The sequence below is a fragment of the Aythya ferina genome (genome assembly GCF_964211825.1).
Source record: "Aythya ferina genome assembly, chromosome: 1".
Taxonomy (NCBI): Eukaryota; Metazoa; Chordata; class Aves; order Anseriformes; family Anatidae; genus Aythya; species Aythya ferina.
In genome coordinates this window covers 136,349,355-136,363,412 of record NC_140296.1, presented here as the reverse complement: position 1 = coordinate 136,363,412, position 14,058 = coordinate 136,349,355, and the positions used below count along the sequence as shown (strand labels likewise).

Genomic DNA, 14,058 nt, shown 5'->3' with positions numbered 1-14,058 from the left:
GGGGTGGGTATGTGTGCAACGAATACTTATAACTGAGTATTGACATGTGTTATCTTCAGTTCAATTTCATACAGAAAAAAGTCAAACTTCGAGTCTATGGTAGATGTTAGAGGTCTGAGGGGAGGAGGGGAGGGAAGAGAGAACAAAACAAACAAACAAAAAAAAACAACAAACAAACCAAAAAACACTTTAATGTTATGCTTTCCCTGACTTGGAACCTGTCTGATACTGCAGTAAATACCTTGTAGTCACATATTTTTACGTATCTTTACTTAACTAAATTATAAAGTGTGCTTACAAAAATCTTGTTATTATACCCACCAAAGTACGGCATTTCTATTGAGTGTTTAATGTTCGGTCCAGCTGTGGTATTACTTTTCAATACAGCCAAACATTATCCTTTGTCAGCTATTTATCACTTATTTACCTGTTTTTTCTGTTTATATTGGCAAAGCATGCAAGTGTAACTTCCTACTTCAGAGGTCTCTCCCTTTCAAATGTCAATTGTTACACATCAAAGCACAGCTGGAGGAGTCTACCTTTTGCTAGAAAAGAGTATTACTTTTTTTGGGGGGAGGTGGAGTTGGGACACTCATCAAATAGCTGCTTTGTGATATTAAGAAGGTAAAGTAATGAAACCAACCACATCTTTCAGCTTCACCACCAGTAGTAAAACAGGCTGACTTATGTTTAACTCAAAATACAGTACTATCTTACTATCTTCTAATACATGTGGACAGAGCTGTGACCCTTCTGCTTTTACTCAAAATGTTGTTAAGTTGCATTAGTGGGAAAAATACTCAGGCTTATCACTTTCTGCAGCTGAAGCTTCAAACAGCATGTCCAGTTCCAAAATCTCTGTGCTATCAGCATCAAATTCTGTCACTGTGGAAATAGTAGAGAAGGGAAACATACAAAAGGAACAGGGAATAATGGAAAAGAGGTATCGATCCTCTTTTATCGATCCTGTGGGAAAAGGGCACCCTATGCGCTAATAAGGAAAAAAAGGAAGAAAGTGGAGGCAACAGAGGTGACAACTATTAAAACAAACAAAAAAAGAAGTTCTGCATTGGTTGTACATGACGATGAGCCTTTTAAAGCACGGGAAACACACTTGTAATATGACAACAGGATAGGGTCATTCCGCTTTTGCTAGTAATACTGAGCTTGTACTAGCAGATAACAAAAGAGTTATTTTCTCTGTGTATAAGGAAAAAACATTTGATAAAAGTCTAAGGATAAATTTTAGGAAATATAGGGAAAAGGGTAGCTTCCAGTGAGGTCATGATAGTAAATATTATTTGTACATCTAGAAAATAATTTCTAAAAATTTAAACAATAATGAGTTGTGCATTTTGCCTTCCTGAGTCTGTGTTTTGGTTTATAATTAGTGTCACTGCAGATACATGTTCCAATCTATATATGCTGGTTTAGAATGCGTGGTGGCTGCTGGGAGAGTAATATTGCATGGGTTTGTGTATTTCGTCTTTATCAGTAGGCATTTGTCAATATTTAAGAAAGAGTTGGTTTCAAAATGTTGCCCTACAGACCACATTTTCATGCTGGAAACTTGTAAGGTTCAGAGTCATGGGCCTCAAATAGCAAGCTTCCAAATCCATGTAAAGACGTGTTTTTCAGTGCAACTGAGATGGGGAAAATGACCTGTCTATGCATTTCTGTTGTGAAACAGATTTCCGTTTCACAAAAAAAAAAAATTAAAAATAATAAAAATTATGCTGTCAGTGAATTATTGTTGGATTTTGTGTTGTTTTATTTTTAATCAGGTATGTATGTAGTTACTCTAGATGGAGAATAAGCTTTTAATAAAAGAAAAAAAGGTTGGCAAATCTTGTGTTCACTATGAGGATATGTCCAGCTCAAGAAGCTGATGTCTTCTAACTATGCTATAGGTACAAATGTACAAGCTTCCCCAGGCTCCTGTGATTTGTCTTCTAACATTTTCGGGTTCTGTTACATGCTTCCATTGGTGTGAATGCTTTGCAAGGACAACTAGTCAGTGCCACAAGGAGCTTTAATCTGAATACCCAAAGCAGAAGAACAGGAGTGTAAAGGCTGTTGACAGAGTGTCCTGCTGCAGCAGTGCTGGTAGAAAAGGTTCCCGAGTCCAGCTGCTTGTCACAGCCCCTCTGCCACTAGTTGCTGCCCTGAGCCTGCTGCTGGCGTAGTTCTGTGACTGTTCATACTTCATTTGAGATGAAGTCAGAGGATGGTCTTTTAAGTAGACCATTTTGCTGTATAAGCTAGCCTTGTCAGGTTTTGCTTGAAGCAGACCACAAATCTGTTGTGCTGTTTTACAGGCCCTCGATGGTCATTCACTTCTATGACAGACCTTAAATTACATGCCGTTTGGATACACAAGTCTTAGAAGTAAAATACTCTGTGGACTGTTCTCTCCTTTTCTCTGGACTCTTCCCAACTCCCTATTCCTCTTGTTGACCAAAAGAAGTAGGTTCAGTAGAAAAAAGGTGAAAAGAAAGAAAATTAGCGTGGATCCACTGAAACTAGTGGAGCTCTGTCCAGCTAGGGCAGTGCAGCATGTGTTTCTGTAGCAGGTAACAGCAGAGTTCTGTCAGTAAGGCGAATTGGCTTGGTGCTTTACTCTGCTCCAGCCAAAGAATTTCTTCTTGCTTCAGAGACCCATCTCTTGGTCTTTTTTGCAGGCACTTGGCCTACAAGCCAGGTGGGGGTATCCTTGGAGTTGCTGTATCCCACAGTGCAGGTATGCCCATTGTGTCTTGTGGCAGTCTGAAGAGGATTATGGAAACTCAAAGGAATTCCTTTCCAAGCATGTCTTTCTGCTGGGGCAGCCAGAAGTGTATTTGTGAGATGGATTTGTCTACTGGAAACTACAGCAGAAACCATCGTTTTAATGTAAAATCCTAACAGTGAGCGTTCATTTGCCACTGTGCATGCAGGTTGGCTTGGCTGGGCTGCTGGCATCTCACAGAGCCCTGTACTCCAGTGGAAGCTCCTCTTGTCTGTGACCTGGCAAATTCGGTGTTTGAGTTCTGTGAGGAAGCTCTTCCTTTAAAAACGGCAGGATGTATATGCATGCATGTTTGCTTTCTATACAAACACACATGCATATATGAGCCCATACACATACAAACTGTGTGTCTGTCTATACAGACATGTACACAGATATATAATGGACATACACACTCTGTCCAGAGCAGTGTATGTTTTATAAAGCTTTCATTCAAAATGATTTTTTGATGTTTTATATAAAAGGACAAGCAATTAATTAGCAAGGGGAGAAAAACAGCCTTGCAGATAGGTCTTCTTGGACTGGTCATGTATAACGGAGCGAGAAGATCCAGATACGTGGTTGTCATGAAACACTGAGTACGTGGCTTCAGTGGTTGTAGCTATCTGAAGAAGGCAGACAAATTTTGCACATTCAGTAGCTTTTAGTGTATTTAATTGAATAGGCATAGGCATGTGATTTCTGATCATTAATTGGGCTTAAGAAGGAAATTAAATGAAAGCCTAATCCCTTTCTACTGAAAACGTGAAAGCATTTCTTTTATATCATACATATTCAGTAAAATAAAAAAATCTCTTTACTACTATTGAATGGATGGCTAATAATGCCTATTTTTGTTTTTACCCTGTCTAATTTTTTAATTTTTTTATTGTTCTTATATTAATTTAAATGGTACTGGTGTCTTTGGAGTTGTCATATGGAATTCTAATTTTCCTTACTTGTTAATTGTACACCACTCCTCTCCAGGTGGTGTTTCTGTCTTCTTTTTAATCATAACACTATAATTTTATTTTATTTTATTTTATTTTTTTGAGTGCTCTTTGTATTTACTTTAAGTAAGAGTGTGGTGATAACAGGATCATCATTATGGGGTCATGTCAAGATTGAAAAGGTTCTGCTGCCCAGAGCTCCTGTCAATGCATGGCTGCTTGCATTTCCATTTTGCAGGGGTAAGCATGTGCTTGGCATCAGGCATCTGCATGGAAAGAGATGGTGCTGCAACAGATCACATGTAGGGCAGACTGGAACCCACAACATGCTGGTGACTTTTGTCCATCAGGGAAGTGACTTTTTTTTTTCCCCTCTGACCATGTAGACAGTTTTGCATGCAGCAAATTTACGTGGGTTTGTACAAACAAGCCAACTTAAATAGCCTTCCATTAACCTAGCTCTGCTGTTTAGCCAGGTCCACAGCTCTAGAATTAATTTACAAAGTGGTTAATTTCCTATAACTTTGTCCAGTATTGTTTCTGTCAACACAGACTTCAATTTGCCTTTTTTTTTTTTTTTTTAATCTTTACGGATCCCCTGAGTTTCTTCCATCTTCTCATTGGTGGGGAATGGGTGTGCATGTGTATAGTTGTATTATATTTTTCTTATAATTCCGAATCTCTAGAACTTTTTCCTATAGACAACTATAAAATGGACTTTCTAGTAAGTCTACGTAAGGTTCTTTTAAGCAATTGAGTTGATATGCTCCAAGCTGCATGGGTAAATTTAATGGTGGGTTTGAGTGGGGTATAGAAATGTGTCCTCCCCCATTTCCTGCTTATGTTCAATTACACCTATCATCAGGTTTTCCAAATGTTTTGTGTGGCTACTTTTAAACCAGTTTTCCTAGTACTGAAGTTCCCTGTTTTTTGTTGTTTTTTTTTTTTGTTTGTTTGTTTGTTTTTTTAAATTTAATATCACTTATAGCATGTTTTTACAAACACTTCGTACCTCTCCTGAAATAGCTCACTTTAATGAGAATTACATATTTCTGTTATCTGCTTGGCCATTACATTCTTTAATTCCCTCATAAGTCGTGGGGACATGGTGACTTATTGTTGATTAATCATTTTTTTAATTCTCTCATTAGACTTGCCAGTCCTGACAGTAGATCAGCCTAGTCTATCTCAAATTTATCTTCTGCAAGCATCCTGTGTGGGAGAGACTCTTGCAAAGAAATCTGTTTTTCCCTTTTCAGTTATTATTATCTTGTGTTAGTATTAAATTTAATTGCAACCTTCAATTTTTGCACACTAGCTCTTATGATTTTTATTATTATTTTTATATGTTTTCCAATCTGATACTCTTTGCTCTCCAAAGGCATTTTTTTTCCTGTCTGCTGTCACTTACTCTGCTTTCTGTTTCTTTACCCAGGCTTGGATTCACATTTTTCTGGGATATACTCATTTGGCCTGTGTAACCTCACGAAAATGTTACCATTTAAGCATAATGACTCTTTTCTTCCCTGGCTTCCTGTTCCCTTTCCTTGTGAAGTGGTATGTATACCTTCTGTAACTTTTAGACTCAGATGGGAGCTAAACATGCAGTTTTTAATTTCCTCTCTTTTCCTGAATTGAGGATCTTGTGGACTGGCAGTGTTTTAATCCCCATTTCTGAAACTGAACAGCATGGTACTAGTTTTGACCGGATTCCTTCCATGAGTGTGGTGAACTCGGTTATATTATGGCCACTGCTGTTTAGTGGTGAGCTAACACAAGTGATAAATTGGCTTTCTGACAGTACTAAAATCACTGCAGGGAAGAGCAGAGGGAAAGCTTATTTCCAGGTAAAGAAAAAACAAGGTACCAAAGGTGTCCCTTGCCGTGTCCTGTCATGGTTTAAAGACTAAATTGAAATGTGGATTCTCTTTTGTCAAATCCAATTCCTCATGCATTTGGCGTGGTATTTCCCTTACTTCCATCTCTTAAACTGAATTGACTGGACTCTTCCCTCTTTTCCATAGTAACTGTGTGATTCCTGTTTGGTTTGTGAGAATTTCAAAAATTCTGATACTTTCCTGGATTAAAGGAACCAAATTCTTAATGATTTCTTCCTCCTTCCTTTTGTTCCTCCCCTCCCGACAGCCACATACAGGCTTCTTGAAGTTGTTTTTTTTTCTTGTCCTAGGAAAAGTTTCTTCCTCCTCATTCTTAATGGCATTCTTTATGGTTCCTCATATATAGAGTGCTTCAGCTGACCTCAAACATTTTGTAATGCCAGTGCCATTTTACCAGCTAAGCGAATAAAATAGTAATAGCATGCTTCCCACTTCTGTGTCAGCTGTCTTCCCTTCATCTGGGGCACGTAAGTCTCTAAATTCCTTCCTGATAGGTTTCCATTTTGAAAATACACTCTGTCTGGAATGATGTGGCATGTCTGCCAGCATAAAATTGGTATGAAACACTAAGCACAGGGAACTTGTTATCAAAATACTTTTTTTTTTTTTTTTTAAGGTCACTGTTGTGAAAAGGAATGATTAAGAAGTGTTACTCCAGAAGTAGAGAAAAAGCATTAGTGATTGCATCTTTCCTCTACAAAAAAAATCAGTGCTGTTCTGAGACCCAGTTACTCAAAAACAAGTTGTAATGAAAATATACTAAAATCCTAGGCTTTAGCTTGGGTATATCAAATACTTGGTAGGACTCCAAAGTGGTAAATAACTCAGTTATTTTCTTTATGGAGTACTAATCTTGTTTGCTTTGGCATCTAAATTCTAAGTCACAGCTTATTTTTACTTAATATACACTTTCTTTTAGAGTATCCCTTCTATGCAGTAATGGAGATATTTATTGCAGAATCCAGGAGGCCAGTCACAGACCAAGGATTCTGCTCTGTTTGGCCCCAGAGGCAGGAAAAAATGGTGTTCACCTGGGCAGTTTTGGTCAATGTAACAAGCACCAGTCATACTACTGCTGCCACAGTCCTCATTATGACAAAGTAGTGGTTTTGAGGCCGTATTTTGAAGGAGTGTGAGATAGGTGGGTCCTCATGTTGTCTTGTACAGCCCAAGAAGAAAATAAAGATGTGTTCATCTGGTCAAAGGAGCTGGTTTGGAGAGTTACATTTGCTGTAGGGTTCTGAGTAGGTGTGAATGGTATAGTCAAAGCCAAAGGAGATGCCACTGTGCTACTAGTCTATGCTAGCATCATATGCCTGTGCAAGCGTTTTTCATCCATTTATGTTATTAAAATTCTCCTAATGCTCACCGAAAAAAATAGTCTGGATGTATTGCTAGCTTTGATGTAGAAGTCTGAGGAGAAATCTGTCGTAAAGATGAAGTAAGTTGATGGCAAAGGGGAGCCTCTCAGCTGTAGCTGGATTTTTGAGTTCTATCAGGAGGGTACTCTTCAATCACTTTTGTTAACAGCAAGAATTTATTTTTGTTGACGGCTGCCAACAATTAGCATGCACAAGATGACATCTTCAAAGTAAGTCTTAAACAAACAAAACCACCATTCTTCTGTAACTTCTGATGTTAATTCCTGTCTTTCTACTTTTTCCCTTGAGACTGTTACAAGCTGTGGCCATTTCCTTAATGTATGATTAGGTTTGGTGTGTAGGTTTAAACAGATCTAGATTTTGAGACAGCAGTCTAAGATGTGATGGGCTTTACTTTGAGGTGTCAAAATAATGGGATTACACATGGTGGTTCCTGACAGTCCCCAAGACATAGTTCATGTAAACTTTTTTTCTGCTCCAGCAAGACAAATTCCTTTGGTTAGTGTTGCTTCTGTATTTTTAATGAATTTACTGAAATACGGTATGTGTGTATTAAACAGCAGTTAGGTTTCAGAGCTTTCAAGTTTTTTTTTTTTGTTTGTTTGTTTAATTTTTATTTTTTTTAGGAAAACCAGAGCTGCAACAAAATTAAAAAGTTTTCTGTTACAATATTCAGACCTGTCATTGCCTTTGAAAGTCCCATTAGTTGCTACCATGTAATAGTAACCCTTAACTGAGTCCTTTGTGTAGGATTCATTTGTCTCTTAGTGTGGCTATCAACCTCAAAGGATTTAGCTGTGTTTATAGTTTTGTAAGGGACTAAGTAACCTACCTCTGGATTCAAAAACAAAACCAAAATTGATTGATTGATGATACAAACAAGGTAACAAAATGACCAGAACTTCAGGAGGCTTAACCTCTTGTTCTTTATGGCTTAGTTGAAACCTGTGAAGCATAAAAGGTGGCTTGGAGTTTCTCTCCTCCATCATAATTATTCAACTTCCAGGTTTTCTTCTTTGTTGTGAGACAATTGGAAGATGTCTATCTATGTAAACCTGATAGACGCATTCCCCTCAGGCTCTTTGCATGGTGCTGCTCTCTTTCTAAAGCTCTCAGTGCTTCTGCTTGAGTAGCACTACACACCATTCCTGCTTGGGTCACCAGTAGTCTGCAGCTGGATTTTGCAAGTTGGTCTGTGTCAGAAACTATTGATAATCTAATTCCAGGGTTCAGACATAGAACTTGCTCTTTAGAGAAGCTTTCTCATGGATAAATCTGAATGCATTTAAATGTCTGAGAAGAGGAAGGGGTGGGAGGGAATACCATGTAAAATTGCCTGTAGCCTTGCTGGATAGATAAACAGCTTGTGGCAGGCCCCAGGAGGATTTGATCATGCCTTAAGAAGGTACCCATAGTTAGATTTTTAGTTAATCTGGCCCTTTGTGATCATTTACCCCTAAAAAGAAATGTAAATGGATTTTAAGCTTAGTATTGGTTATTCACCAAAAAAGTTTTGGATATGGCTATGGCTTTGTCAAAATAGCAATGTGCTAAAAGGTGCTTACCTAGACTGGTGGTAGTGGTCTGTCTGGGAGGCAATGCTTTAAGCCATGGCTGTTATATATAGTAGTGGGTTCAAAATGCAGTGAAGAAGAGGGTGGTTCTGTTGCATGTGATGACATGATAGGATTCTGTGGTGATGACAGCACGAGTTTTTTATTCAGATGTTCTTCCTGAAGCTTGTGAGCTTTGTCTACTCACTCCTTTTGGAAGAAAGTCCTTATGTGCCTGTGAGTAGCTAATGCAGAAAAGGATCGTGCTTTTCTGTGGTTACAAGCTCAAGTGCTGGTAGTAACGGCGCTGCCCACTTGTAGGCAGGAAGACAACCAGAAGTTCCAGGTATAGCTATACCTCTTATGCTGCTGGATGGAGTGGGGCAGTTTCTTTTTTGCACTTGTGAGGGGCTGAAGTCCAGCAAGAGAAATCTTGTTCCCTTCTGTTTTCCTGGATCCAGTGTACTTGAAGCTCTCACTAAGCTTCCTAAGAATACTTTTGTTAATTGTAATTGTCTGTGTAGTATAGTTTGACAAGATTAACAAAGCATGGAGAGCACTTCCTACTGTTAGCTTTAACGTTTTTCTTTTAATGACAAAGTTCCTTGGATTTGGCACAGTCTGTCAGCTGCAGCCTTCTGAAGTACAAATAGTGATGACATGGCATGCAGCGCAGCACTGGTAAGAGGATATTTGGGCCAAGGACTCATAGCCTAGCTCTTACCTTTTTGCATAAGATTTTCTTTAATGGGAATGTGGAGCAGATGGGATCTTGGTTAAATAATTACTCCCTGATGGAGTGAGTACCGCCCCAAGGAACGCAGTGATGTAACCCGTGTCCCTGCTGTGCTGCATAGAAATGAGGAAGGTGCATGCAGGGCTTGCACAAGCAGTCTTCATGCTGTCACTTTCTAATTCCAGGGCACTCAACTCTGCAAACTCTCTGGAAGGAGTTCTTAATCTGAGGTTTTACATAATTTGTACCAGTAGAGCAGTAATCCTCTATGGGGACAGGTCCTCCTTTCCCATGCAAGTAGTGAGCTTGGCATGGTTAAAGCCAAAGTTACATCAACTCTTGGGGACAACTGTAAGTTTTGTGGTTTAACATCTAGTAGTCAGGTTCGTCTTTTGGGGGAAATAGTGTCCTTCTCTTCTCTTTCAGTCTAGCATATTCTAGCATATTCTCACTCAACTCTGAATACAGACCACCCCTGCTGTCTGCAGCAACTTCTGTGTGCTGGTGGTAAGATTATTCTCCATTCCTTATTCCTATTCTGCATGTTTGAGCAGAAAGAATATCACAAGCTTAAGAGATCATCTGCTTTCATTGGTGTTTGGTACTGAGATTGCATACAGCAGCAATTGCAGAACAAATCGTTCTTGATATGGCAGTGCAGCTTGAGATGCTCAGCCTAGTCCATCTGCCCTACACTGGGGAGTGCTGTGGAGACAGTGGTTGGCTCAGGTTTGGAAAGCTCTGTAGCTGTGTCATGGGGTAAGCCTGTGCAAATAGACTCTCCTTTCTATGAAGGCTAGCTTGAACACTAAGTTGCTGGTTTTGTTCAGAGCTAGCTCAGGAGTCTTGGATTTAGACATCTCTTCTATGCATGACAGATTATATGTCCTTGCACTGAAGCATCTTGCCCAATGCATGTAGAATATCGGGAGAATTTAGCTGCCAAACACGTTTAAAAACAATAATACCTGCATCTTTTGGCTTTTTGACCAAAATTCAGGCATATGGCCATAAGCATACCAAAAGGCATACCATTGATGACTAGGCTCCTTGCAAAACCTGAAGGCTGTTCTCAAGAAGATATATGTAGTTATGCTTTCAATGAAGTGCCAGAAAACTGGGCAAAACTATGCTTGAAAGCTGGTGGTGAGAACATGATTAAGAAGAATGTTTTAGTCCTGGTTAAGCATTGTAGCTACAGGAAGACCAGATGCATTTTCTTTCAGATCTGTCAGAGGATTTTTGTTTGTTTGTTTGTTTCTCTTTTGCCTGTTGCATGGATGATTTGATTTCAGAAGTGTGTGCCTAACCATCTAGCTTGAGCCTTGTGTGGTGGCTGCAGAGGAAGAAGCTTGAAGGGGGGACGGGAGGAGTGCTTCTCCTTCCTTTCTTTCCTGAGAAAGAAAGCAAGCAGTGACCTCTGGCTTTGTGGTTGTTTTAAACTCTTTTCCTGCACATTTTGACCTGTGCTATAATAATATCAGTGATTTAAAATGGAGGTGATTTTTTTTTCCTGGAAGAGATTTCTCACCTAAGTCTGCATATCTGAAACAATTTTGGCATTCATTAGTAGGAATTAATACCATTGTAGGTGGCAAGCTATCTAGCTAATGTTTATTCACAGTCCAAATAGAATGAAAAAACAAACAAAAGCAGGCAACAAACACATGAACTCTACCTATTGCTGTCATAACTATACAAGAGCAATTGTGTCTAATCTCACCTATCATCGTTGTCACAGGTATCTTTACATCAAATCTTAGAAGTGAAGGAAAAGAAATTTGGTTTTATTTGTAGGTTGAAATGGTCAGAGCTTTTTAGGTAACCTTGAAAACCCATTTTTAAGGAAACCATCTTCTTTCATGTGAGCGTCTCTGTGTTGAGGTGTGTGTGCTGGTTTTGTTTTGTTTCCAAAATGCAAACTTTTTTTTCGGACAGGGGCTGTAAGGGTTTTGTACGGAGAGTGAATTTTGTTGTTGTTTAAATGGATTGGTTTGGGGAAGATGGGTTTGCATTCCTAAAACTTTGCCCTGCTTGAAGTTTGAAATTAGAACTGTGAATGTAAAGGTAAATCCAGGTCAAGTTTTGTTAATGATAAACTATTGGATTAACTCAGAGAAAAGTTTGTTTAGGAGGGGGACTGAGATAATATGGTTAGACCCTGTATAGTAGAGGGGCAGGTAATTTATCAAATAGCAAAGGATTAGTAAGAGTCAAGATGTGCGAAATGCTTTCTATGTATCTGGTAATTTTTTGATGACTCCGTGATTTTCTTGTTTTGGTGTTAATTCCATGGATTCAGAGTCAGGGTGGTAGTGTTCTTTCTTTGACGATCTTTTCAGTTTCTTTTTGTCTTTTATCGCATATTTTCAGTGATGTTGCTTCAGCCAGAATGTTTCCATAAGGAATGTGATTCATTGGGTAATTTATGACATACTTCGGGATGTGCTTTGGACTTCTTGTTTTCCTGTTTGGGAAGAGGGACAGGCTGGATGAGGAGATGTTTTGGCAGTCTAGGCTTCTGTTCCTGTGTCACAACTTGGTTCAGTTTCACGTCTGTGTGTGTGAGAGGAAGGACTTGTGCATTCTGGAGTTTGTTCCCTCCCTCTCCTCTCTCTCCATATTAACTGGTCTCAGAAAAGATGTTCTCTCTCCTTGTGAGACCTGCCTTTCCTGTATCCTTGGGCAGTTGCAGATACAACAGCAATAGCAGGGATCAGCTGGATGCAGCATGTGAACCAAGTCCAGGCATTTTCTTTCATAGAATAACTGGAATTTAATGTGATGCTGGCAATGACCATAAGATAATGCGCCTTTTCCTGATTGAGTAGGATAATTTCCTAAACATGTTAAAGGAGTTCTTATGACAGCATTGTTCCATGAAAACCTGTGTAGTATAGGTTTGAACATCCTGACATTATAATTTATTTAATTTTAGTTTGTTTGGATGTTTGTTTGGTTTTAAATCTCTATGTTGGGAAACGCAGCATCATGAAGAAGAGTGGGAGAGTCTGGGCTAATACTATGTCTCTGATGGTGTAGCCCCAAGAGAAATTCAACTCTTACTTTTGCTTCGGCTGAGTGTTTGCAAGGGATAGTTCCTGTGATTGGCTGCTGTAGTGGGAAACAAGTAGATTAGCTGCAGTTAGGATGTATGTAAAGCATAGATAATTACTGATGGCTATAAAATGAGTGAAACTGTGGGAATTATAATGAGCTGATAATGAGCTTGCAGGTGATGATTTTCAAATGGGCATCATTTATTTTTATTTTTATTTTTAACCTACAGTGGTATTTTCAGTGGCTTTCACCTACTTCCACCTAAGGATTTTTTGTGCCTTCTAGTTAGAAAGGAACTACACAAGAGTCTGATCAAGCCCTTCGGAGAGGATGGTGGGGTGAGGTAGAGTGGCACCTCAGAGTGGTAACCCTAACCCTAACCCTGCCCCATTGGACCTCCCAGGTGAGAATTCTTCTCCAGCAGCTGCAGGTCTGTCCACCCACCATGTGTCTCCCCTTGGCTGTGCTGCCTGCTGTGGCACCCTCCCATCCAGAGGAGAGGGATGGAAGGGGCTAACAGCTGCTTTTAAAACGTCTCCTTTATCTTTTTCAGGTTAATTTTGCCATTCAATCAAAATAAGTAGCAATGCTGGTTTGAACAGCTGCTTGACTTGGGTTTAGTTAAAGATGTTTGCAAAAGGTTAATGCTGGGTCCTAGGCTTATTTGAAGTTTTGTAGCTGGATAAACTTAAAATATTCCTGTGCCTTGTAAGCTATCTTCTTTGTTAACATGCTTAAAAACTCTGTGGCAAGTTTTGTGTCAGAAATAATAATGAAAATAAAAATTCTTCTAACATTCAAAGTTGTACAGACAGATTAGATTCTCTGTGTGAGTGTGCTTGTTTTTTTGAGGATGGTTTCATAGGAAGCATTTCTGTAGTAAGCCCTAATTCAGTGGGATGCCTTGCATCCTCAAGAGTTAATCAAATTTAGGTAGAATACAGGGACATTTAAAGCTTCTTTAGGTCGAGTAAGGATGGAGAAAGATAGGTTGAATTAGTTCAAAGCACCTGTTTTCCAGACCTTTTAACAAGCAGTTCTGTTTTGGATGTTCACCTCGCCTAATAAAGGTGAGGTCTAGAATGGTAGCCTGGATATGCATACATGTTCTTAAGCTTCAGTAATTTTTTTTAATATATACATTTTTTTTAAGAAAAACAACCCCCCACGCAAAACAAAACTGTGCAGTATTTGACGGGAAGCCAGTGTTACTCCCTTGAAACTGGAGTGGCATGCCTGAGTCAGTGAAGTATGAGCTCAGAATCTGGCAGAAGCCTTTTGCACAAAGGAAGGCTGAAAGAGTCTCTCAGGAAGCCTGTATACTGCTAAATGTGGCATGTTTGAACATGAGACTGACATCATTGTGAGTTCATAGTAGTGAAAGAACAAAGTATCAGCCACAAATTAGACTGACCTAATTTTTAAGTCACTTCTAAAAGCTTAATAGCACAGTATGTTGCTTGTTCGGGCTGTTTATTTCTATCCCGACCTCTTCCTACTTAATTAAACTACAAGTTAACCCTCTGAAATGTTGAAGGAGTTGTTCAGGAAGGTGTGTGTATTTGAGGGGTGCTGCAGACTTCCTTCCTTGGCTGTTTTTCCACCCTGACCTAAACCTTTAAATAAAGGAAGTGATTAAGGACCACCCATCGTACACCTTTATCCTTCAGGATCAGTTTCCTGGAGGTAAAAAATTAGGATTGCATACCAAA

The 14,058-nt window shown here is 39.2% G+C and overlaps 1 protein-coding gene across 4 annotated transcripts in view; it reads left to right on the top strand.

Moving 5' to 3' along the window:
- The window catches only part of DUSP16 (dual specificity phosphatase 16), a 73,153-nt gene that overhangs the window by 13,788 nt on the left and 45,307 nt on the right, over window positions 1-14,058 (top strand). For 2 of the 4 annotated variants that reach the window (XM_084507008.1, XM_084507010.1), the window contains exon 2: window positions 5,153-5,274. The exons of the other annotated variants lie outside the window; for them this stretch is intronic. The gene's annotated coding sequence lies outside the window, so the exon portion shown is untranslated. The remainder of the gene's footprint in view (window positions 1-5,152; window positions 5,275-14,058) is intronic. 4 annotated transcript variants of the gene reach the window in all.